This window comes from Natator depressus, chromosome 1, assembly GCF_965152275.1.
Source record: "Natator depressus isolate rNatDep1 chromosome 1, rNatDep2.hap1, whole genome shotgun sequence".
In the NCBI taxonomy this organism is placed as follows: Eukaryota; Metazoa; Chordata; order Testudines; family Cheloniidae; genus Natator; species Natator depressus.
In genome coordinates, this window is record NC_134234.1 from 107,493,680 (window position 1) to 107,518,170 (window position 24,491).

The following is a 24,491-nucleotide window of genomic DNA, read 5'->3' on the forward strand; positions in this document are numbered from 1 at the left end:
CAGGCACAAGGAAGGAGGCCCTGAGATAAGGGTGAAGTGGAGCTTGAGGAAATGAGGGCTGCTGTGGGGGGGAAGTAACCCAGGGAATTGTACATGTCATGTTTCTAAAAGGTCAGCTACCATAGCTGATACTATTAGGGTCCCTGGGCTGGATCCTGGAGTAGAGGGTGGGCCTGGGCTCCCCCCCCCGCCCCCCTTTTGCCCCCTGATTAATCACTGAGAGTGGGAGACAACAGAGACTATGCAAGGAAGGATAACTTTTCCTCACCTCCCTTGCTGGCTTATGATGAAAATGGCTCAGTAGACTGTGACCCTTGTCTCTAGAGAGAGAAGGGTTACGTGGAGGGTCACAGTGAGCCTCTGAGGCTAGCAAAATCCACCAGGAAATGCGGGACCCACAGAGGAAAGGACAGAGCTTTGTCACGTTGGCTGTTCTTTTATTATTTCTCCAACATCTGAAAGTGACCGTGGCTGTTTGGAATAATCACAGCATTGTCTGAGAGCAGTAGAAAAGTTTGCTGCTCAAATGTTTTCCACATAATTGATTCTCCTAAATGAACTTTCACACCAGTTGGAATTCTCAGTTATTCATATTTCTGAGCCAAAATGGCTATCGCCTTCTTAATGTCAGCACTTACAGTTTCTCTCTGTTTTTAAATCCCTTAACAACTAATAGATGACATGTAGGATGAATCCTGCAAGAGAAAGGGGCCTGTTCCGCCTGATGAAGTTGCTTTTTGTCACCGTAGGTTCGCATGTGTCCACACCCAAATTTGATTCCCCTGGTGAAACCCACACTTTCTGGGTCCATGGACAATTCCTCAGCCAACATACTTCTGCCAGCAAAATACCACAATGGATGCTGCCTTACCTGTGCTTGTAAAACAGTCCTCCAGCCACAGTCCAGCAATGCCCTTGTCCCTGCAACAATAACTGCTCCAGTTATAATTTTGAACTCCATTGCATGATGGTCAGTCACTGGAAGTGCCTCTGTGCCCAGCTTTAAAATCCTCGGTGTGTTTTGAAAATTGTCTCTTTTCCTGCTAATTCACGTTTGTGAGCAGATATGCGTGGCCCAGCACAAAAACAGAGGTCCAGCGAAACCAAGTATTCCTGCCTGGACCAGAAAAGAAGTCCTTGATCTCTTCTTCCATACTTCGTGGGAACTCAACTACTAACCTCAAATGGGACAGTAGACACCTTGTAAGACCAAGAGAAGGGACCATCAGCACTGCCCAGCAAGGACCAGCTCGTAGAGGATGGGGACACAGAGGGGCATACAGATCCTGCTGAGAGTCAGGAGCTCTTTGATATGCAGCTGGACCCACCAAGACCCAGACAAGCCCAGAGAGGAAGGGGAAGGAAGCACAGGTAGGTGCATTGCTGCATGATTTCTTTTAAATGCATTTTTTCCTTTGCAATGCCTGAACCACCCTCTTCCCCAATTCCTTCAGTCATTCAAAATGGCACCCTTCTGCATGGCCGAGAACAAAGGAACTGACTTTTAAAATAGTTGATTTTAAAAAACCATGAACTGGCAATGAAATAAGAGAATATTAGAATCATTTAGTAGCCAGCATGTTTTGGCATCCAGATAGTGTTTTATGAAAGATGAAATTTTAAAATATTAAAAATCAAATTAGTTACAAAGATACATCAATATCTCAGCTTAAAAATAAAAGACATAAGAAATGTATCATTTGCAAGCAATACAGTGTTTGTTCATTGTGTATATGCATTCAATAAAAATTACATTTTTTGGAAAAATAAATAAATAAATCACAATATACTTAATGGGTGTCACCAGACAGAATTGTCAGAGACTAAAGCACCATCCCTTCCCACCGAATTCATAAAAGGTGTTTATAAATCATCAGAGAGCCATATTCAGGCCAAAGTCAGACGTACACAAAAGCAGCGCACAGCAATACAATGGCGCACTGTTAAAATGATCTTTTAAGGCCTTCCTCAGCTGTACAGCTTCTTGATAGGCTGTCGTTGTTGCCCTTGTGTTTGGCTGTTAAAAATTCAGCAGACAGTCATTCCAATTCCCCCTCTCCACCCTGCCGGTAAGGTTTCTCCCTTTGCTTCACAAATATTATTTAATACGTGACATACAGCAACAACAACAGGCATTGTCTCTCTCTCTCTGGTGTTTGACTGGCTGATTCTTGCTCACATGTTCAGGCTGATTGCCAAATGTGGGGGGGGGGGGGAAGGAATTCCCCGCTGGTCAGATTGGAAGTGACCTTGGGGCTTATTTTTTATTTTTTTTGCCTTCCTCTGCAGCTTGTGGATCATTTGCCAGGATTAACGGGCTCTCTCACTCAATCATTTCCCTGCCACTGCAGTGGCCTCACGCACTGGTGCACCTTGGGCCCTCCTATTCTCTGCCCATGGCACAGGATGGTCTAGTTTCTGATGGGCTGTAATACTTTGGTCTAATTTCAGTTGCTGGGTTTGGAGTTGGGGGTGGAGGCCTGTGATATACAGTAGGTCAGACCAGATGATCTGCTGATCCTTTCTGACTTTAAATTCTCTAACCGCAGCATTGCAGAGACCCCAGGAGAGGGCAACAGTCTCAATTCTAATGAGACCTCCCTGCTTTAGCTACCAAGGTTAGTCAGGTTTCAGAGTAGCAGCCGTGTTAGTCTGTATCTGCAAAAAGAAAGGGAGTACTTGTGGCAGCTTAGAGACTAACCAATTTATTTGAGCATAAGCTTTCGTGAGCTACAGCTCACTTCATCGGATGCATGCCCTGGAAAATACAGTGGGGAGATTTTATATACACAGAGAACATGAAACAATGGGTGTTATCATACACACTGTAACAAGAGTGATCAGGTAAGGTGAGCTATTACCAGCAGGAGAGTGGTGGGGGGGGGGGGGAACCTTTTGTAGTGATAATCAAGGTGGGCCATTTCCAGCAGTTGACAAGAACATGTAAGGAACGGGGGGGGGGGGGGGGGGGATAGTTTTACTTTGTGTAATGACACATCCACTCCCAGTCTCTATTCAAGCCTAAGTTAATTGTATCCAGTTTGCAAATTAATTCCAATTCAGCAGTCTCTTGTTGGAGTCTGTTTCTGAAGTTTTTTTGTTGAAGAATTGCCACTTTTAGGTCTGTAATCGAGTGACCAAAGAGATTGAAGTGTTCTCCGACTGGTTTTTGAATGTTATAATTCTTGACGTCTGATTTGTGTCCATTTATTCTTTTACGTAGAGACTGTCCAGTTTGGCCAATGTACATGGCAGAGGGGCATTGCTGGCAATGATGGCATATATCACATTGGTAGATGTGCAGGTGAATGAGCCTCTGATAGTGTGGCTGATGTGATTAGGCCCTATAATGATGTCCCCTGAATAGATATGTGGATACAGTTGGCAACGGGCTTTGTTGCAAGGATAGGTTCCTGGGTTAGTGCTTTTGTTGTGTGGTGTTGCTTCAGGTTGGGGGGCTGTCTGTAAGTAAGGACTGGCCTGAGTCAGTTTCACACTCATATGCATGCTATAACTATTGCAGTTAAATACAAACACATAACTTTGCTTCCTTGTAACCCAGCATTGTAAAAGTACAGTATGTGCTTTTTAAAGGGGAATTTAACTATATGGAAAATCCATAGCTGTACTATCAAGCTGTTATTGAACTAGAGGAACATTGGGCACTAATAAAGGCTTCTAAAAGGACCTGGCTGCAATCTTAACTATGGGACTATAGCTGCTCTGGATCCCAACTCCCCAGCCTCCTGGATACAGTATGAAAGATGCAGCCAGTTTTGCTTTTCCACCTGTGTTGGGGGATAGAATTAATCTGCCCATGATTTTGAATGAAATGAGCCTTAATTGTTAGAATGGATTCTGAAGATGTCCTTTTCCATAAACTATTACCTATTTAAGTGCCTTTGGTATGCTTTGCTGGGTATAAGGCACAGAAAGACACCAGGCCTGCCCCCAAGAACTTACTATTTCAATAGACAGAAAACACAAGATGCACTGGAAGACTGTGGAAGTTGGTCAAAGAGCAGTTTACAACATCTGTATTTCAATGAAGGGCAGCTGTCAGCAATTCAGCTGCTGCATTTTTTTTAGATGGCCAGAGGTTAGTATTTTTTAAACTTTGGGAAAGAACTGAGTTTTAAGGAGGGAATTTGAATTAAGAGAAGCTGGGTGCCTGGTGTTGAGGCATTGGGAAGTCTTTCCATGTGTGGAGAATAGCACTGAAGAAAGCAGGAGAAAGAGAGGTAGACACACACAGAACAGAATGTCTGTCTTTCAGTTCTATTTCAGCTCTCAACGTTTTGCACAGCAAATAAATGAGTAGTTTCAGTTGTCATTAGAAGTTTCTGAGCGTCTGTAAAAAGAAGTCTGGTTGGCACATTTTTCTGTTTAGTGATAGTTTTTAGCAGGGGAAATGTATTTTTATGGCTACTTAGGTACACAAATAAATAATAACCTATGAGAACATACTTTCCAAAGACACCAGAGTTGTAGTATTGGCATGTCTCCTACAGTGCAAGTTATTTATATTGTCTGTGTCTCCACAATTAGACTTTAAACAGGGGAAAACACTTACGAAGAACCTAATTAGCAATAAGTGATTCAGCATCCAGGTGGAGCTGTAGGAGGAAGGTCTTTAGTGAGCATGCATGGAGGTCAGTGTTACATGCTGGCAGACTTGTCTTTGTCAGGTAGAAACCTAGCAACAGCATGCATTCCCAAATCCCTGGTGTAATACCAGATAGATTCCTCTTGAATCCTGCCCCTCTTTCTAGTTCTGTTCATCACACTACCCCATCCTGCCAATGGAATGCACTATTTTCTAAACATTCAAAAAATGAGTACTTTCCACATTTTATCTGAGGATTTCAAAGTGTTTTGCAAAAAGGTAAGTATCATCTCTATTTTACAGAGGAGTAAGCTGAGGTACAGATAGGAGATCAGACTTGCCCAAGGAAACACAGCAAGTCAGTGGCAGATGCAGGATTAGAACCAGCGGTGTACAGTCTCCACTGTACTGAGGGGGGGCAGGAAATGGTTTAAGTAAATTTTGCCAACTAAAAGAGTTATACTTAAGTCTCTGAATTACAGGTATGCTCATCATTTCCATACCTTCTTTCACTTAAATTATTCCCCCTGTAAATTTAGCGCTTGCAAAAGGTGCTTGATTGGCAGCACTGGCGACTGACATTCGGTACGTAGAGACAGATCAGGTACAGCCTCCTACTTTCCTCCATACAGATTTGTCAGTATGCCGCAAACAGAGAGGTGAAGGTAACAGTCTCCATGAGCTGTACGTGAACACTGCCAACAAAAGTGCAGACTGTCAGGGTGGTTTTATGATGCAAATACCTAAAGCAACTAGTCTAACATCACAAAATGATTTCAAAAACATCATTCAATAGTGATTTTCAATTACTTGATCTTACCTGGATTTGACCTATCATCCTAAAGGTAGCAGCCTCTATACCTTTCTACTATTATTATTCTTATACTATTCTGGTTCATATTATTGGGTCCATTGCTAAATTAAAATCAGTTCATTTAAAAAAAAAATTAACAAAGCTGTAAACTCTGTAGACAATACAGAGCTTTCAACAGTGACTGCTTACTGCAGCTTGTTAACTACAACTTATGATAAAGCTTAAAAGTGTTTAGTAGTTTCCCCAGTTAGCCTTTACATAGCCAAAACAATCTGAGATAATACTCTTCTTACCTTCCAATTTACATATTTCCCTTTCCTACCAATTGAAAAGATAACCACCACTTTCTAAATGATTTCTTAAAAATATTCTCTAGCTCAACCACAAGATATGGGCTTGATGTAGGAATTACTGGGTGAAATTCTATGGTCTGTGTAATACAAAAGATTAGACTAGAGGGGTCATAATGGCCCGTTCTGGCCTTAAAATGAATCTATGGTATTCTTTTATTAAAGGACATATCAGGTTGAGACAGAAGTGGGAAAGTCTGTTGAAAGTCTCTGGGTAAGGTTATACGTGGTAAAAAGCAAGGTTGATGTCTACTATAGACCATTTAACCAGGAATAAGAGGCAAATGAAGCTTTTTTCCCCCCCTTTTAAACAAAATCATCCAAAGCACAGGACTTTGTAGCGAAGGGGGAATTCAACTACTCAGACATCTGTTGGGAACATACAGCACGGAACAGACTACACAACAAGTTTTTGGAATGCGTTGGACACAACTTTTTATTACAGAAGGCAGAGAAAGCAACTAGTGAAAAGGCTGTTCTAGATTTGATTCTGAAAAATAGAGAGGAACTGGTTGAGAATGTGAAGGTGGAAGGCAGCTTGGGTGAAAGTGATCATGAAACGATGACTTCATAATTCTAACAAATGGAAGAAGGGACAACAGCAGAATAAAGGCCATGGACTTCAAGAAGGCAGACTTTAGCAAACTCAGAATTGGTAGGTAGGATCCTGTGGCAAGCAAGTCTAAAGGTTGAGTGTGTTCAGGAGATTTGGGAGTTTAAGAGACCTTAAGGGCACAAAGACAAACTATCCCAATATGTAGGAAAGATAGGAAGTATGGTAAGCAACCACCGTGGCTTAACCAGAAGATCTTCAACAAAGTGAAACTCAAAGTCATACAAAAAGTGGAAACTAGGTCAAATTATGAAGGTTGAACATAAAAACTAAAAAACCGCACCACCATGAGCATGTCGGGAGCAAATTAGAAAGGCCAAGTTATAAAACAAAATTAAACTATCTAGAGACAAACGGTAACAAGAAAACATTTTACTAGTACATTAGAAGCAAGAGGAAGACATGGACAAAGTAGCCCCATTACTCTGAGGGAAAGACAACAGAAAATGCAGTGTTAAATGCCTTTGTTTGTTTTTACCAGAAAAGTTAGGACTGATTGATATTCTCTTTTAGTCATCCAATGTAAATGGGGTAGGATCTGAGGCTAAAATAGGGAAAGCACAAGTTAAGAATCACTTGGAGAAGTTAGAGGTCTTTAAGTTGACAAAATATATCCTAGAGTACTCAAGGAACTCGCTGAAGAGATCTGAGCCATTAGTGATTATCTTTGAGAATTTGGAGGATGGGAGAGAGCCCAGAGGGCTGGAAAAGGGAAAATACAGTACCTATCTATAAAAGAGGGAATAAGGACAATCCAGGGAATTAGAAACCAGTCAGTTTAACTTTGGTACACAGAAAGATAATGGAGCAAATAATCAATTCGTAATCACCTAAAAGATAAGGTCAGACGTAACAGTCAGCATGGATTTGTCAAAAACAAATCATGTTGAAACAACCCAATATCCTTCTTAGACAGGGTAACAAGCCTGGTGGATGGAGGGGGTGGGGGAACCAGTAGATATGATATATCTTGACTTTAGTAAGGCTTTTGATACGGTCTCACATGACCTTCTCATAAGCTAACTAGAGAAATACAGCCAAGATGAGGTGGGTCCACAACGAGTTGAAAAACTTAATAGTTCACGGTCAAATTGGAAAGGCATATCAAGTGGGGTACCACAGGGATATGTTGTGGGTCTGGTTCTATTCAATATCTTCATAAGTTATTTGGATAATGGTCTATACAGTGCACATATAAAGTTTGCAGATGATACCGATCTGGGAGGAGTGGCAAGTGCTTTGGAGGACAGAATTAGAATTCAAAATGATCTGGACAAACTGAAGAAATGGCCTGAAATAAATTGGATGATATTCAAGAAGGACAAATGTGAAGTACTCCACTTAGGAGGTGCACAATTGCACAAATAAAAATGGGAAATAACTGCTTAGGAAGGAGTACTGCAGAAAAGAATCTGGGGGTTGACAAGAATGACAGCCAAAGTAACACACAGTGTCTACACAGACACTGCATCGTCCTAACTACACCAACATAAGCCCTATGCTTCTTGTGGAGGTGGAGTTAAGTCGGTGTAGTAGGGCACTTCCATTGGCGGGAGCAAGGCTGTAGTGTAGACACTGACATAATTAGGTTGATGCAAGCTGCCTTACATTACACTACAGAGTTAGGTCAGACCAAGCCTCAGTGTTGATATAGTCTGAGGCAAGTGAAAAAATAGGTAAAATTTCTCTAAGGCTATGTCTGCACCAGCATTTTTGTTGGTATAGCTACCACCGCTCGTTGGGGATGATTTAATTATCTTGATGGGGGAGTGCTCTCCCGGCAGCACAGAGAGGTTACACAAGAGATCTTACAGTGGCACTGCTGAATCAGTACAGCAGTGCACTGTATGCTCTCTAATACAGAGATGGCCTAAGTGTCCTCTCTTTTCCCCTCACACACTAATAAGAGCCTGATAAGTAGTTAATAGTTCCCAGAGAATGTCAGAGTACCATACGCATTCTTTGTGCAAACATTGAATACACAAAGAACATTGTAAATATTATAAAAACATTGTAAATAGTATTTCAAATACGATAAATAACTTTAACAAAATCTGTTATAGTGTGAGGACAAATACAGCAATTCATATGTTAAGCAGTCACTCTATAACCACTCCACAGCTGCTAGGCAACAAATCTCCTGGTTTTCCTTTACAGACTTCCCCACTTTGTTAAGGTTACGGATATTTAAATATAAAAGTTTCAATACAATTTACACTTTATACTTTTTCTCTCACACACACACACACCCCCACCATTATTCTGAGAGTGGTTCTCCATCTTTATAGTGTGACTATAATATGTAGACTGGTGTCACCTGCGATCTTCAGAGCTTGAGAATGGCAGACGCAGTTCTTTTCCAACCACTTCAGAATTCTATCAGCAAATAGTCTGGAGTCTTCACAGCTAGCAGCATTCTAGGCCTTAGGTTAATAGTTGAGCTGTCCTTAGCTGCTGGTGAAACAGAAATCTGTAGCCCATATCCAAATAGGTACAGGGATTGGAATCCAGCCCTTGCAGCAGATCTATCTATTGGTTCTGGTAAATCAGCTACTCTCGAATCTACAGGCAGTGCTTAATTTGTAATTAAAAAAGGTGCCAGGGCTCAAGAAATGTTTTTCCTTTCATAATGGATGTGGCAACCCAGAGGTGCCAGGGCTATGAACTGCCCAGCCTAGAGGTGCTGAGGCTCAGCCCTGGCACAACGCAAGCATTGTCTACAGGGCTGACCAACTCCTGTATGTCTAGCTTCACACTCTGTTTGGCTCAGCTATCAGAGGGTAAATGGGTGTGATCTGCACTACTGCAGTAGACCAACAACTTTTCCTTACAGGAAGTAGCTTTTTATTTCCAAAAAAAAAAAAATTCTTTGTAAGGTATTCACAGGAACTGTAGAGTGGTTTGCAATCAAACACTTTTTACATTTTTAGCATTTCAAGAGCAATTAAAAAAAAGAAAGTGTTAAAAATAAACTAACCCTCATCCCAATCCTCTGCACTATTTCCAGTCATTGCATAATGGAACACAAAGGATTCTTATGAGCCAGCTGCTGTGGTGTCCCAGATTGTGTGGTGCACATATGTGCAATTCAGTAGGAGGCACTCCAGAACAGCAGCACTCAGCATCTCAGCCATAGCATAGCACCAAAGGACACCTTTTAGAGTATCTCAAAAGAGCATTTGTATTCTGAAAAGCAACTGTGTTGAATAAATAGTAGCACCTTCTTACTCAGATCTGTCCACTGTATATATATTCAGAGTCATGAGTGCTGACTTCACTGGCAAAGTAGCTTAATATTTTTATTCCTGTTAGCGGTGTTGGCTCTGCAAGGCTAAGAATGAAAGAGTCTGGATGTCAGAAGGAACTGTTAAGCGAAAGCGGAGATTCTAGACCATGATTTTGCAGCAGAGGCTGAATTCTACAACAGTGAAATCATGGAATAAACCATGCCCTGACTTGTGACTAAATTAAAGTTTTAATTGCATTTTACTCCTGTTAGCCCTGTTGAGCCAACACAGGTAGGTGGGAGTGAGTTGAAGATTCTATTCCCTCTTGTGCATCCTCAACGGTAGTGTTTACAAAGTTCCAATTACAGGACTAATAAATTACGTCTATCCAAAACCACCAATGGCAATGAGGATCCACAGGTGTCATTGAAGACCTGACTTCACTTGTGTCATAAATATAAAGGGAAGGGTAAACCCCTTTAAAATCCCTCCTGGCCAGAGGAAAAATCCTCTCACCTGTAAAGGGTTAAGAAGCTAAAGGTAACCTCGCTGGCACCTGACCAAAATGACCAATGAGGAGACAAGATACTTTCAAAAGCTGGGAGGAGGGAGAGAAACAAAGGGTCTGTGTCTGTCTGTATGCTGCTTTTGCCGGGGACAGAACAGGAATGGAGTCTTAGAACTTTTAGTAAGTAATCTAGCTAGGTATGTGTTAGATTATGATTTCTTTAAATGGCTGAGAAAAGAGCTGTGCTAAATAGAATGACTATTCCTGTCTGTGTGTCTTTTTTGTAACTTAAGGTTTTGCCTAGATGGATTCTCTATGTTTTGAATCTAATTACCCTGTAAGATATTTACCATCCTGATTTTACAGAGGTGATTCTTTTTTACTTCTATTAAAAAAGTCTTCTTGTAAGGAAACTGAATGCTTTTTCATTGTTCTAAGATCCAAGGGTTTGGGTCTGTGGTCACCTATGCAAATTGGTGAGGATTTTTACCAAACCTTCCCCAGGAAGTGGAGTGCAAGGGTTGGGAGGATTTTGGGGGGGAAAGACGTTTCCAAACTACATTTTCTCAGGAACCCAGATAAAGTTTGGTGGTGGCAGTGGAAGTCCAAGGGCAAAGGGTAAAATAGTTTGTACCTTGGGGAAGTTTTAACCTAAGCTGGTAAAAGTAAGCTTAGGAGGTTTTCATGCAGGTCCCCACATCTGTACCCTAGAGTTCAGACTGGGGAAGGCACCTTGACAACTTGTAATAAATATTCTACAGGGTATGTGTGAGGCAGAAAGAGCCCCGCTCAATTCTTTATTCACAAGCAGAGGTTGCAAGGCTAGTAGTTGAAACGCAAGCAAACCTGTTAACCAAGCACATTTGACCTGGAATCTTTCAGACTCCAGGCATGGAACTCCACAATGCCAATTTTACTGGTCATTTTCAAGTAGAACCAGAGTTAAGTGCTGAACACTGTAATATTACCCAGGGAACAATCTAGACTGAACAGCGGTCCTCTCAGTTCTTCAACCTGGAGTGCTTTTCACACGGCTTCTCTGTGAGAACCACCACTCCTGGTCTGTTCACATCAGCTGCTAGCGTGCAAAAATCTTTCCCATCTGAATTAGATGGGAGCTTCTAGCCAGTCACTCCTGAATTATATTACAGAGCAACACCTGCAAATTCCCAGTCCCAGACTTGTTCCCAGGAATGGGCCTCTTGTACTGCTCAGCTCTTTCCTTCTGGACAATACAAGCTCAGAGAAAGTCCATCATTTCATTAATAAAAGATGATATGCACAAACCCAGTTGTCTCAAATGTAGTTTGCCAAAAACTTCAGTCCAAACACACCGGCTTAGATAATAAACTTGCTTTAAGTACTTAAAATCCATCTCTCTGTGATTACAAGCAATGAGGCATAAAAGTCAGAATTAGTTACAAAGAAATAAAAAGGTAAAATAGAGACATACCTAATTTAACCACCTAAGTGAATTTAAAGGTAAAGGTTTCTCTCACCACATGCTTATAGCTGTCTGGATTCCTTCAACCAGTTCAATGATGCTTTCTTTGTCGATGAGGAGAGGAGAGAGGTGATTTGAGGCCTCTGTTACTCATTTTTATATCTTTTCCTCCTCTTTGAGAAATCATCTCCAGCTGGGGTTCAGGCAACAGCCAGTCTGTTTACATTAAAACCCCCAGCTGTTCTATTGCCAAGATGTAAATTTCTCTCACTCCTTTCTTCCTGCCAAAGAATGGCTACTTAACTAGGTGATAGTCCATTTGATTTTTTTGATGCCTCAACCAGGTGTCAGTTTTCCTTTGTCTCTGAGGAACTGGTTTGTGCCTGCTTTTCTAAACTTGGAGCATATCTCAGCAATGTCATACAGTAGAATCTCAACTTCACATACAATGATCAGCAAATTATGAGTTTTCAAATACTTCATGAGGCATACTTTGTACAAGAGATTATTATAGTTTTGTAAAAGTTGTGAATATAAGGATACAAGACTGTCAAATGCATTTCTGGAATGGGCTCCATAAAAGCCCCAGTAACTGCTGGACTATATTGTTGGCCAATATGCAGCACTGGAGAAACTTTCAAAAGTACCTTTAATTAGCGACTAACCCTGCTCCCGTTGAAGTCAGTAGAACTCCCATACACCATAGTGGTGCAGGTTTGGACTCCTGATGAGCACATGTGAATATTTCTGTAAAATGCATTACATAGAAACAGAAATGCTTACAGCTTTGCACCCCCAACACAATATGATGGTGCATCATTGAGGATGCAAGATGCACCTCAGATCCTTGTGCACAATTGTGCAGTCCAGACCACATTTGCATTTTCTGCACTGGACAGAGGCTGTTCTCCTTATGTATTCCTTGGGAGTGCAGATGAGATAGGGGAATCCCCCACAAACCCTAGCCATGCACCAGCAAGTGGAGCGGGCTGGTCATGCAGGGAAGAATAACCTGCACCCCTTGAGATATGTACTGGCCAGCCCTGGGAGAAGTTCTGCTTTTCTGAGCTATCTCTGGGATGGTGCAGCTCCAGTTCTACCTCCAAGCAGGACTGTAACTTAAAGGTACATCTGAGCCCTGAATAAGCACGTATAGAGGAGAAGCAAGTTTTAGCATCCTACCTAAAAAATTTAGATGTAAAGCAGGCATTGGTTATATCTTGGACAAACTATTACAGGGCATTGACCAAGAACTGGGGAATTTTGACGAGGCAAGTCCCACTCAGCCCACAGTATGTTAGTCGAAATCCATAATGCCCGACTCCCTAGAGCAAAGATTATACTTTCAAGTTAATTGGTTATGTTTCCAAAGTTTAGTACTACAAATCAATCAGGAAATTCATTTCAGTAGAGCACTCCTCTCTTTCGCTCTCTCACTCAAGTCAATTTCAAATGCTCCGCTCTACAAGTTTCTCTTCTTTTCAATTACTGTTTCCCATGGTAGTAAATAAATTTATTTCAAGTGCACACATCTCATTTTTTTTAATTACAGTTCCCTCTCAAGTAATCTAATTTCTTTCAAGTCTTCAATTTACTTCCAACTTTCTCTCCAACAAGTTTACACATCAGGTATTAGAAACACATCTTAGACTCCTCTGAGGTTTAGAATGTCATTTTTGTCTTCATTACCTTTAAATTGACTAAACACTGTGTGTATAGTTTCTGTAAGCTGTAAAATTCACATATATCATCTGCCATATGCCTTGAAGCTTTGGGCTTTCTTTCCTTCCATCCTACTTAGCGCCAATAATTGTTCCCCTCAGTTGTAGGAATGATTGTAAATATCAGGAATATGACCCAAGTTTGATTTAAAGAGTATTTATTCTAAATTGCAGCAATAGCAAACATGATAATTAAATAACACTGGAAAGTTGTATTGTCATGTGTGACAGACTGAGCCTTATCTCTGAGCGTGCATAGTGGTTGGTGGAAGCATTAAAACAAATACATAAGAGTATATAGCTTTGAATATATATGGGAAAGATAGATGACTGAATGAATTAGAGCCATTAGACTGAATGGGCATGGAGGCTGAGCTAGCTGCTCACCCCTAGAAGGTGGTTCCTCCAGGGCAGGTTGGCAGCACATAGGGAGAGACTGTAGGGAAACTTGCACTGCTGCTGCCTATGCTCTTTTCTTCTGTGGATAAGGAGAGGATTTCAGACTCTGGAGCTGCCATTCTGGCACCTTTCACAAGTGCTTAATTACATTTTCAAAATCTTAAATCTGGAAAAAAAAAAACTAGGTAATTACAATATAGGATTCACCTAAGCCAGCCACACATTCATAAGGGGTTTAGAATGAGGGCAGAGGTACACAGCCCTTCATAAGCAGTAGAGAACTACAGCCCCAGTTCAGCAAGATTGTAACAGGGAACTTGGAGGGCTGGCCAGCCTAGTGGTTGGCACACCTGGTCTCCAGCCCCTTGTTTCCCTTGATGAGGTGCCTCCGTCTTTTAGGCTGTAGAGGTAGGGGAGACCCAGGCTTTCCCACTCTATCAGGTCCCAGCCCAGGGCTCTTTGTGAGTCAACCCTCCCCCACATGCCCCGGGCTACTTCCTACCACTGTCCCTTCAGTTTGGGGCATGGCCGCTATAATCCAATTGACTGGGGTGGCTTACCTGCCTTAGTGCCCTTCCATGGATCCTGGGCAGCCCCCTGCTGCAGTCACAGGCTCCTTCAGTAGGGTTGCCAATGTCTGGTTTTCAAAGGCAAGCTCCCTGCCTGCCGTTGCTCCGCGCAGCTCTTGGCAGCAGTGGCATGTCCCTCCAACTCCTACATGTAGGGGCAGCCAGGGGGCTCCGCATGCTCCCCCGCCCCAAGCACTGGCCTGGCAGCTCCCATTGGCCAGGAACCGTGGCTAACGGAAGCAGCGCCTGGGAACAGGGCAGCGTGCAGGGCTGGCCATAGCTCCGTGTAGGAGCCAGAGGGGAGACATGCCACTGCTTCTGGGAGCTGCCCGTAGCCTGCAATGCTGCTCTCCCACCCCCTGGTGCTCCAACCCCCTTCCCCAGCCCTGATCCCTCTCCTGCCTTCCAAACCCCTCAGTCCCAGCCTACAGCATCCTCCTGCACCTCAAACCCCTCATCCCCCCCAGAACCTGCACCCCCAGCCAGAGCCCTCACCCCTGCTGTTCCCCAACCCCCTGCTCCAGTGCTGATCCCCCTTCCACCCTCCGAAACCCACAGTCCCAGCCCAGAGCACCCTCCTTTACTCCAAACCCCTCATCCTCAGCTCCACCTTAGAGCCCACACCCCCAGCCAGAGCCCCCAGCCCAGAGCCCCTTCCCACACCCTGAACCCCTCATTTCTGGCTCCACCCCAGAACCCACACCACCAGCCCACAGCCCATACGCCCTCCCACACCCCAACCCCCTGCCTCAGCCCAGAGCCACCTTCCATACTCCAAACCCCTTGGCTCCACCCCCCAGCCAGTAGCCCCCTTCTGTACCCCAAACCCCTCATCCCTGGCCCCACCACAGAGCCCGCACAGCCCCGCTGGAGCCCTCCCACACCCCAACCCCCTGAGCCAGCCCGGTGAAAATGAGTGGGTGAGGGTGGGGAGAGCGAGCGACAGAGGGAGGGGAGATGGAGTGAGTGGGGGGACAGGGCCTCTGATAAGGGGGGGAAGGGGCAGAGCCTCAGAGGAGGAGCAATGCAGGGCAAGGGTGTTCAGTTTTGTGTGAGTAGAAAGTTGGCAACCCTATTCTTCAGGCAGGGTAGTTCTAAATTTGGTGAGACCAAACCTCACAATGTCTCCCTTGGCTGAGGAGACCATACTTACTCCCTGGTGGCCGTCTCCGCTGGCAGTGATCCCCTCCTCTCAGGTAGGGAGGCAGCTGGCTTCTACCTCTTTGCCAGACTCTCCTTTTCTTCCCCCTTCAGGCCTAGCATTGGCTGTAGATATAGCAGGGTGGAGCTAACTGGGCCCAAAGGCTCTCTTTAACCCCTGCCGTGCTGGTGGGCAATTTCCCTGCTTCATCACATCACAACGATAAATAAATATGTTCCTGGGACTTACGCATTTGCTTAGGTAGCTTGCTGAACTGGGGCCTAAATCCAGGCTTCATTGTAGCACTTTCCAGATGTTCCTGGTATTTTGATCCAGCCACATTACAAAGGAGAGAATAGCAATAAACACGTTTATTTGGATTCTAAATCAATTTTCTTTTTAGTATCTGACGAAGGTAGGTGTGATCCAATGTGGATACACTCTGTGTCGGGGGCTTATCCCTTATGTCCATTTGCCATTACTTCTCAGTCCCAAGCCAGTGGCAGGTTACTGAGCAGTATGATGCCATCTCTGCCAACTTTCTCACTGAGTTAGATGTAGTTTTTCCTTAGTTCTTTTTGTTGAGATGTCTTTTCTGTTTCCTGATGCCTTTAGGAAATACTCCCTCTAATTTTGGACATTAGAACAGAAAGCAACCCTCCGTTTCCATCGCTCCTCTGTTATGTTAATTGCATAATCATGCCTCTCTGGGTTTTGACTGTAAGTTGTGCCTCCCAATTTCCACCTCGAGTTTGTAGTCTCTGATTCTACATTTGGTGAGAAACTGCCTACTTTACTACATTTTACTATAATGAGGTAGTTTTCTAATGTGATAGCTTGGTGCAGGGATCTAACATATCTTATTTAGTTCATCTCCCTGCCAATACAAACTTATTTCCTTTTTTTACAGGAAGTTGTTACCCTCAGATCCAGATTGTGCATATAGGGCCATATGTTCCAATAGACTGTGTGCTGGAAAGCATAGCAAATTACTATGAAAACTGCTTCACAATCATCATCATAAGCCAAAACTACCTCCTTGGCAAGATGCCATTCCAACTTACAACACCTAACAGTCTCATGGAGAAGTTTCCCAAGAGACATTTCCCTCCCCCCCAGTATGCTAAGAGGAATCAGAGAACAGTCAAAATACCGTATTCTATTTGAAAAAATACTGTTGTAACTTCTCACACTAGAGACATAAGGAACAGCAATAAAGAAAGGGTACTTCATACAGTAACTGGAGTTCTTCAAGACTTGTGGTCCCTATTAGTATTCCACTCTGGATTCCCATGCGCTCCATGCACCTCAGACCAGAAGATTTTTGCTAGCAGTCTCTGTTAGTCTTTGCCTATGTCCCTCATCTGCTCGTGCTAAGAACCATGGGCATAAGGGGCAACAGAGACTGACCGCTTCTCCAGTTCCTTTTTACCATGAATAACTGAAGGATAAGGCTCCATGCAGAGGGGAAGGAGAGGAAGGTTAGAAGAAGAAGGCCACCTAATGCTGCAGACACTGAAGGTGTTCTGTCTGGACCACGGGCACTATAAAGGAACTGGAGAAGCAGGCAGTCCACCCCACCCCTTATGCTCTCAATTCAGAGGTCAAGGAGGTGCAGGGGCTCAAGCATGGAAAAATCAACTCTGCTAGCAAAAATCTTCTGGTCTCAGGCATCTGGAGCACATTCACACTCAGAGTGGAACCCACGTAAGGAACCATCATTCAAAGAAAAACTGACTGTCAGATGACATCCTCATCTTGATGTGGAATGTTTTAAACACTTCAGTGGATTGCTAAACCTGCCGGAGTCTGCCTGCAAACAGCTGAGAATGCAGAGATCTTGCTTCCCCAGAGGTGGGTATTGAACTCATATTGATAACCTTTCCCGCTCCTATTATTCTGCCTTTGTTTGGCATTATTTTTCTTGTGTCAAACCTCCTTCCCCATTTGTTGTTCTTATCTAGTTTCAGGAGGGTGACAGTATGATATTTTCTGTTTTCATTGTACTACAGCAGAATGCCATGAGCACCTTTGAAGTGGAGATTATGGGCCAGATTGTTGCTAGCTTCTGAGAGCAAAAGTAAGGCTCTCCCCCACATGTCCTCTGTGCTCCCTCGGCAGACAATGGCCACAATTGCAGTCCTTATGTTCTCCAGAGCAGAGGGGACTGCTCCTTGCTAGCACCCCAACGGTGGGAAGAACTGGGACAAAGAAAGCTATGTATCCCACATAGGGTTGCCAGGCATCTGGTTTTCGACCAGAACGCCAGGTCGAAAAGGGACCCTGGCTGCTCTGGTCAGCACTGCCAACTGGGCCACTAAAAGTCCGCTTGGCTGCAGCTCCCATTGGCCGGGAACCATGGACAATGGGAGCTGTGGGGACAGCGCCTGCGGGCAGGGGCAGTGCACAGAGCCTTCTGGACAACCCTCCACCTAGGAGCCAAAGGGACATGCTGCTGCTGCTGCTGTTTTCCGTGCAGACTTTCTCTGTCCCCGGGAAATGCCGGGGCCACCTGAGGTCAGTGCCGCCTGAAGCCTGCACCTCGAACCCACTCCCACAACCCAACCCTCTGCCCCAGCCCGGAGCCTCCTCCCACACTCCAAACCCCTTGGCCCAACCTCCCAGCCCGAAGCCCCCTCCTGCACTCCAAGCCCCTCATCCCAATCCCACCCCAGAGCCCACACCCCCAGCTAGAGCCCTCACCCCCCAGCACACCAACCCCCTGTCTCAGCCTGGTGAAAATGAGTGAGGGTAGGAGAGAGTGAGTGACAGAAGGAGGGGGGATGGAGTGGGGTCTGGGCCTTGGGGCAGGGCAGGAGTGTTCGGTTTTCTGCAGTTAGAAATTTGACAACCCTACTCCCACAAACAATAGGTAGCAGATCTGGCTGAGTGTGAAAGAGAAAGCATGCTGCATCCCTTTTGGGGGAGTAGCAGGAGGTCTGCTCCCCTGGGCAACTAGAAGTCCCAGGAAGCACTGTGCCTTACTGAAGCACAATGCCTCCAGCACTCCCACTGGGATGGGATAGCTGCTCCTCACCCACTATAGAGAGCTGTGACTAAAAGTCACAACAGAGCCCCGCCCTCCCTCTTTATAAATAAACTTAATATCCTCACCCTAACTCTCCTGTGCAGTGTAATTGCATGGATTATGCCAGTGACATGTACTCTTCAGACAAGGAAGCCACCTCTTGTGGCAGAATCTTGCTCCAGAATTTCAGTTTTCATGTAAAAAATGATTTCCTGCCCTTGCAAAGAAGAGCTTGTGATTGCTATTCTGTGGTTGCAGAATTTGGCATTTTTCCAAAGTGCCAGAGACTTCAGCACTTTGCCATTTTGCTGCACTCTGCACCCAACTTTTCTTTTTGTGTTGCCCTGTCTGCTGGGTGATATCTGCAGCTGTCTCTTCCTCAACAGATTCCTTCACAGCGGGGGAGTCAACTGAATTACAGGGCGGCTCCCTGCACTGCTCCATTGGGCCAAGCAGTAGGAAGTCAGGGAGCCTCTCACATGTGGGGTTTTGTGCTTCTGCACCGAGTTCACAGAGCCCTCTTCAAAGCCATGTCTGTTGGGGGATGCTTGAGCACCCTCTCATGGTGTTGAATGTTCAGTGCCCAAGGCTTTATAAGAGAGTGCATCTGCTGGGCCACCAGCCACCTCAGTTTGTTCTCCTGAACCACAGGCTCCTGTTTACATAGAGAACTCAGGGTAGAAGTAGGCAGGAAGTGTGAATTTTAGTGCAGGATTAAGGAGTTTGTTGTTGATCTAGATCAGTGTTTCCCAAATTTACAACAGTTGCATACCCCTTTTGAGACATTCGTCTTACCGGCGTTCCCCTTCTCCGGTGAAGATAATTTTGGCAGGCGGTGGTGGTGGTAACCACATTTTTATAACACACTCCTAATTTGTTTCCTTCTGGATTAAATGTTTATTAGAAATAAATACAAAATTATATTACATACAGTTGAAACAAAAATTTTAATAGAAATAATAATTACATATAGAAATAGTACTATAAATAATTAAAATAATAGAAGCGAATCAACAGTCTGGCAGAACAGCGTGTGTGTGTGTGTGTATATATATATGGTGAATTCATAGCATTCTGAAATTAAAATACGCTGGTTTGATTAGGTTAGTGAAGAAAGCACTAGTTTTAATACTTACTCATTCGGTATTGAAAAATTTTCAGTACAAACCAAATTATTCAATGTGAGGGATGGAACTGCTTTTGACCAGACACTATTGTGGGGATATCTGGGTCAATGTTTGTGATCTTAAGACGAAGATGGGGCTCCACGTCAATAAGATGATTTCATTTTTTTGTTTTGATGCCAACCAGAGTAGAGAATCCAATCTCACACAAATACGAGGTGGGAAAAGGCAGAACATACTTGACAGCTTTGTCAGATAGAGCTGGATATTCAGAGCTAACCCCCAGCCAAAATGATGTTCGTGTATTTTGCTCAAATTTTGTTTTCAGGAAGCTATCTGAAGCCAGCTCCAAGAGCTGTTCTTCTTCTGAAGCAGAGAGGTTATTTGGCAATGTTTGAACATTGATGAAAAAAGGGTTCCTTATCCATTCAAAGGTGCCGTCCGGTTCAGGGAAATACTTACAAAGATCTTTCTGCAAGCTTTCCAAATGCTGCTTCATGGTTTGCAAAACATCACTATCAAGTTCGTTAGTCGAGTTTATTACTAAGTCATGAAGAGATGGAAAGGAATCCAGTTCACGACGACTAAGATGTTTATGCCACAGTTTCAATTTTGCGACCATGGTGCTCGCTTTGTCTTGAACATGGAATATGGATATGAGTTTCCCTTACAAAGATAGATTGAGGTTGTTTAAATGAGCAAAGATATCTGCAATATATGCTAGTTTGCATAGCCATTTCCAGTCGTGTATACGGTCTCACAGGTTAAAGGTTTCATCTAAAAAAACTTGCAGTTCTTCTCGCAGCTCAAACAGGCAATTCAGAACTTTTCCACGCGAAAGCCAACACACTTCAGTGTGAAATAGGAGGTGTGTGTAATCACTGCCCATCTCATCACAAAGCTGAGAAAACAGCCGGGTGTTCAGAGGGTGGGCTTTCACAAAATTGATTATTTTCACAGCTTCATCCAGTACTTGCTTTAGATCTGCCTGCATGTTCTGGGTGGTGAGTGCTTCCCTGTGAATGCAACAATTAGTCGATTTTGCTTCTGGCACAACAGCTTGAGTACGTGCAACAACTCCTTTCTTCAAACCTGTCATGGCTCTGGTGCCATCCGTGCTTATTCCAACACAATGACGCCAATCCAAGTCATTAGTTTTGATAAAGTCATCAATAACTTTAAAAATAGCTTCTCCAGTTGTAGGTGTTGGCATAGATTGGCAGAACAAAATATCATCATGGACTTCATTATTCAGCTCGTATCTGACAAACAACAAAAGATTCGCTAAATTCACAATATCAGTGGATTCATCCGCTTGCAGCGCATAGTAGCGACTCTTTTGTACTCTTGACAATAATTGCTGCTTAACGTTTTCAGCTATATCTGTGATTCTACGATGAACAGTATTATTTGAGAGGGGGACACAATCTATAGCTTTGCTAGCCTTGTCTCCAATCATCACTTGCACCATTACTTTAGCTGCAGGTTTTACTTATGTCTCGCCAATCTCTTCAGCAGCTCCAGACTTTGCAATTAAGTACTCTACACTACATGAAGCTGCCAAAGCTTTCATATTTTCACCTCCCGTCACATTACAAATTGTTTTCTGGGAGATCTTTGCGCCTATTTTCAAAGAATTCTACAGGTTTTCCCTCGTATTCTTTGTTTGCTATCGAAATGGTTGGATGGTTTCATACTTTCATTTGTGAGAGTCTTGTAACAAATCACACATAGTGGAACAGGCTCCACCTCATCACCAGTCCACGAAAATCCCAGTTTAAGATATTCTTCAACATATTTGCGGGCTTTTTTCGTTTTCTTTGCTGCTGATACATTCAATAAACTTACAGATGGTTCACGTTTCACTAATTTTGTCGTCACAATTGTCTGATGTAGCCAGATCTTTAAATTACTATCAATAGTTATTCACTTTTATCTTTTATCCATCGGTATGACTTCTGCGCATGCCACAAAGGCAAGTGTATTGCCCGAGCCGCGGTAACGCACACACGTGGTTTGCGTCGGCTCTGCTGTGCTATTAGATGTTACTGAACGTGTTATCAGATTAGTTACAATGTAAACCTGTGCGTATTTCTATTAAACAAGTGTACACCATTCTTATTATATTAAATTTGAGTGAATTGTTTTCTGCTGCTAAAAAAAACTATGATAAAGTAAAATAAAAAATTCTGCCGTGTACCCCTTTGAAATACTTTCATGTACCACCAGGGGTATGCGTACCACACTTTGGGAAACACTGATCTAGATGGACAATCTCTTCTGAGGTTACCACTTTAGAGAGGACTTCAACAGACTAGTCTGAATGCACAGAGGAAACGAACAGGTTACTGGCTACTGGTAAGTAACCTCTCTTTTAAAATCAATTATATGCTGAATGTCTCCTTTCCCCCTTGCATTTTGTGGTACTGAGTGTATAATTCTAAAATAAGTGCAGAGGAGATATAGTGACATATGGAAATGGATAAGAAAAATTGACCTGTAACAAAGTGCTCAGAGCCAATTTACTGCAGCTTGGAAAATCTAACTCAAAACAGATTAGGCTGCCTGCCCTGAGCAGGCCCCAAGGCAATGCATGTTAAAAGCTGGGACCTGAATAGGTTTGAAAACTGCTTGGATGAAGTTAATCTGCCTTTTCTTTTCCACTAGATGAAGCTATAGAGCAAGGAGTGACTTACTTTTCATGTACTTTTCAACTTTTGTTTTCCATCAGTTCACAGCATTTAAGATTGGATCGTCAGGACTGATTATTCTGGGCTTGGCCCTGCAAAGTGCTCTCAGCACCTTCCTGGTAGGATGTTTAGTGTAAGTTTCATGTTAATGATTTTGGCTTTATTTGGTTGCCTTTGTTGCTTTCTCACTGTGTGGTCAGTTTATTAGTCTGTTGTGATGTCAAAAGTGAGAATTATAGTTTCTCTTAACACTAAAACTGTATTACATTTTTAAAAATAAACTAGAATTCTGAGTTTGTTATTATCATTGTTTTATTTTGTAGTGCCTGGAGGCCCCAGCTCAGATCAGGGCCCCATTGTGCTAGGCACTGTCCAAACATGTAACGAATGACAGTCCCTGGCGCGAAAAACTTACCATTACCAGACAAGACAGACAAAGTGTGGGAGCTTGCGGAGCTTCCCTGATCGCCCCTGCTTCCAGGAGCTGCATAGAGCCGACTGGACTTTTAACGGCCCGGCAACCCTAGCTTCCCCCCACAGTGGGGTGAGCCAGTGTTTGTGGCTCCAGCACCCCGGGGGTGGGGGGGTGGGAGAGGAGTGGGGGGCGCTGAAGCTCAGGGCTTCTGGACCGTGGTGCAGAGACTTGCTGTGGGCTGGATGGAATTAAGCAGCGGGCTGGATGCGGCCCACGAGCCATAGGTTCCCCGTCCCTGCACTAAAGGCATTTGGAAACTGCTAGCAATGGCTTTTAAAGAATGCTTTCTAGTGGTTTCTGGTCACTTTCTACTTGAATAATTTCCTGGTCTTGAGCATATTGGTTGAACTTTTCACACCCAAACACTATTGCAAGACATTCCTTTTCAACCGGGGCGTATTTCTAGTCCACTGTCCCTTTTTATAGGAGTGATAGCTCAAGCCCTGTCTCACTGGTATGACATTTCATGTGTAAGCAGAGTCAGGATGAGCTCCATCCTGACATCTGGTGGTGAGGTGTGGCAAGTTGTGGAAAAGAACTTCAGGGGCTGATCTCATTTGCATAGGCACACCCACCCCACCTAGAATGAGGCCACAGCTGCCCAAATGGTCACTTTGGCTGCTGTGGGATCCCCAGTGTCTCTGTTATTGGGACAGGAAGAATAAATTGTTATTACCCTGATTATGGGAACTGTACTGGGCCTTTTGTTATGATGGAGGGACTTGCCATCAACTAAGTAGCACTCGCTAGGCAAGGGACATGGGTTCCAAAACTCTGTGAACTGAGAGAGGTTGGGGATAGGTATTTATACTTGGTGGCATGGGTTCCCTGGTGAGGGTCTTACATGCTAATTACACTTCCTCCTCTCTCCATTGTGGAATATCAGAGCTAATGTTGATTCCATTAGGAGTCTAGTTACAGGCTGCTGAGCTGAGCTCACTTTGGGCTAATGGAGCACCAGCGCTAAGGCTCCCCTACTACAAGCTGAAATCACAAAAGAGCTAAAAACTGACTAAGAGCTGAAATCACTGAGTGTTGTGTTAAGTAGTGGGGGAGCCTGAAGATCTATTGTGGAGCAGTTTGCGGGACAGCTGGAGCGGCTTGTGGACCGGCTGGTGGAGCAGTTCATGGGATGGCAGGAGCTGCTTGTGGGACGTGGAGCGGAGCTGAGCGGAGCAGTTTGTGGACTGGCTGGTGGAGCGGAGCGGAGCAAAGCCCTGTGGAGCTGTGGGGCAGCTTCAGATCATGTAAGGTGCCCCCTTACCTCTTCTTCCCCTCCCCCCCATCTCCACCCAGGTTGGGAGGTAAAACTCTGCAGATAAACTTTTGAACTCTGGGGCTGCCCTGACGAGGGACAGAGACTTTTGGGACTTTGGGTGATTTCAGGTTGCTGGACTCAAGAACCCAAAGGAAAGGACACGCCCCAATTTGCTTGGGGTGGGTTTTTTCTCATGGGTTGTGTTATGAATCCTGTTCGTGGTGTTTCCCCAACATAATGCCACATTGTTTATCTCTGTTATTAAAAGGCTTTTTGCTACACTCAGACTCCGTGCTTGCGAGAGGGGAAGTATTGCCTCTTGGAGGCGCCCAGCGGGGGTGGTATATATTTGTCCCAGGTCACTGGGTGGGGGCTCGAGCCGGTTTGCATTGTGTTATTGGAATGGAACCCCTAGATACTGAACCCGGCCCTTGTTGCTGCCAACTCTGATGGGCAGAAGGGTTACACATGGTTGCATTTCATCAGTTATGACACTGATCCTAGCAAGCCCTGTTGGTACATCT

At 44.0% G+C, this 24,491-nt stretch overlaps 1 long non-coding RNA gene across 1 annotated transcript; it reads left to right on the forward strand.

Moving 5' to 3' along the window:
• The first annotated feature begins 361 nt into the window (after positions 1-361).
• On the forward strand, positions 362-22,511 carry LOC141982566 (uncharacterized). Its single transcript, XR_012638122.1, has 3 exons — positions 362-1,371; positions 21,774-21,902; positions 22,276-22,511. It is a non-coding gene; the product is annotated as an uncharacterized LOC141982566 (long non-coding RNA).
• Positions 22,512-24,491: the final 1,980 nt, after the last annotated feature.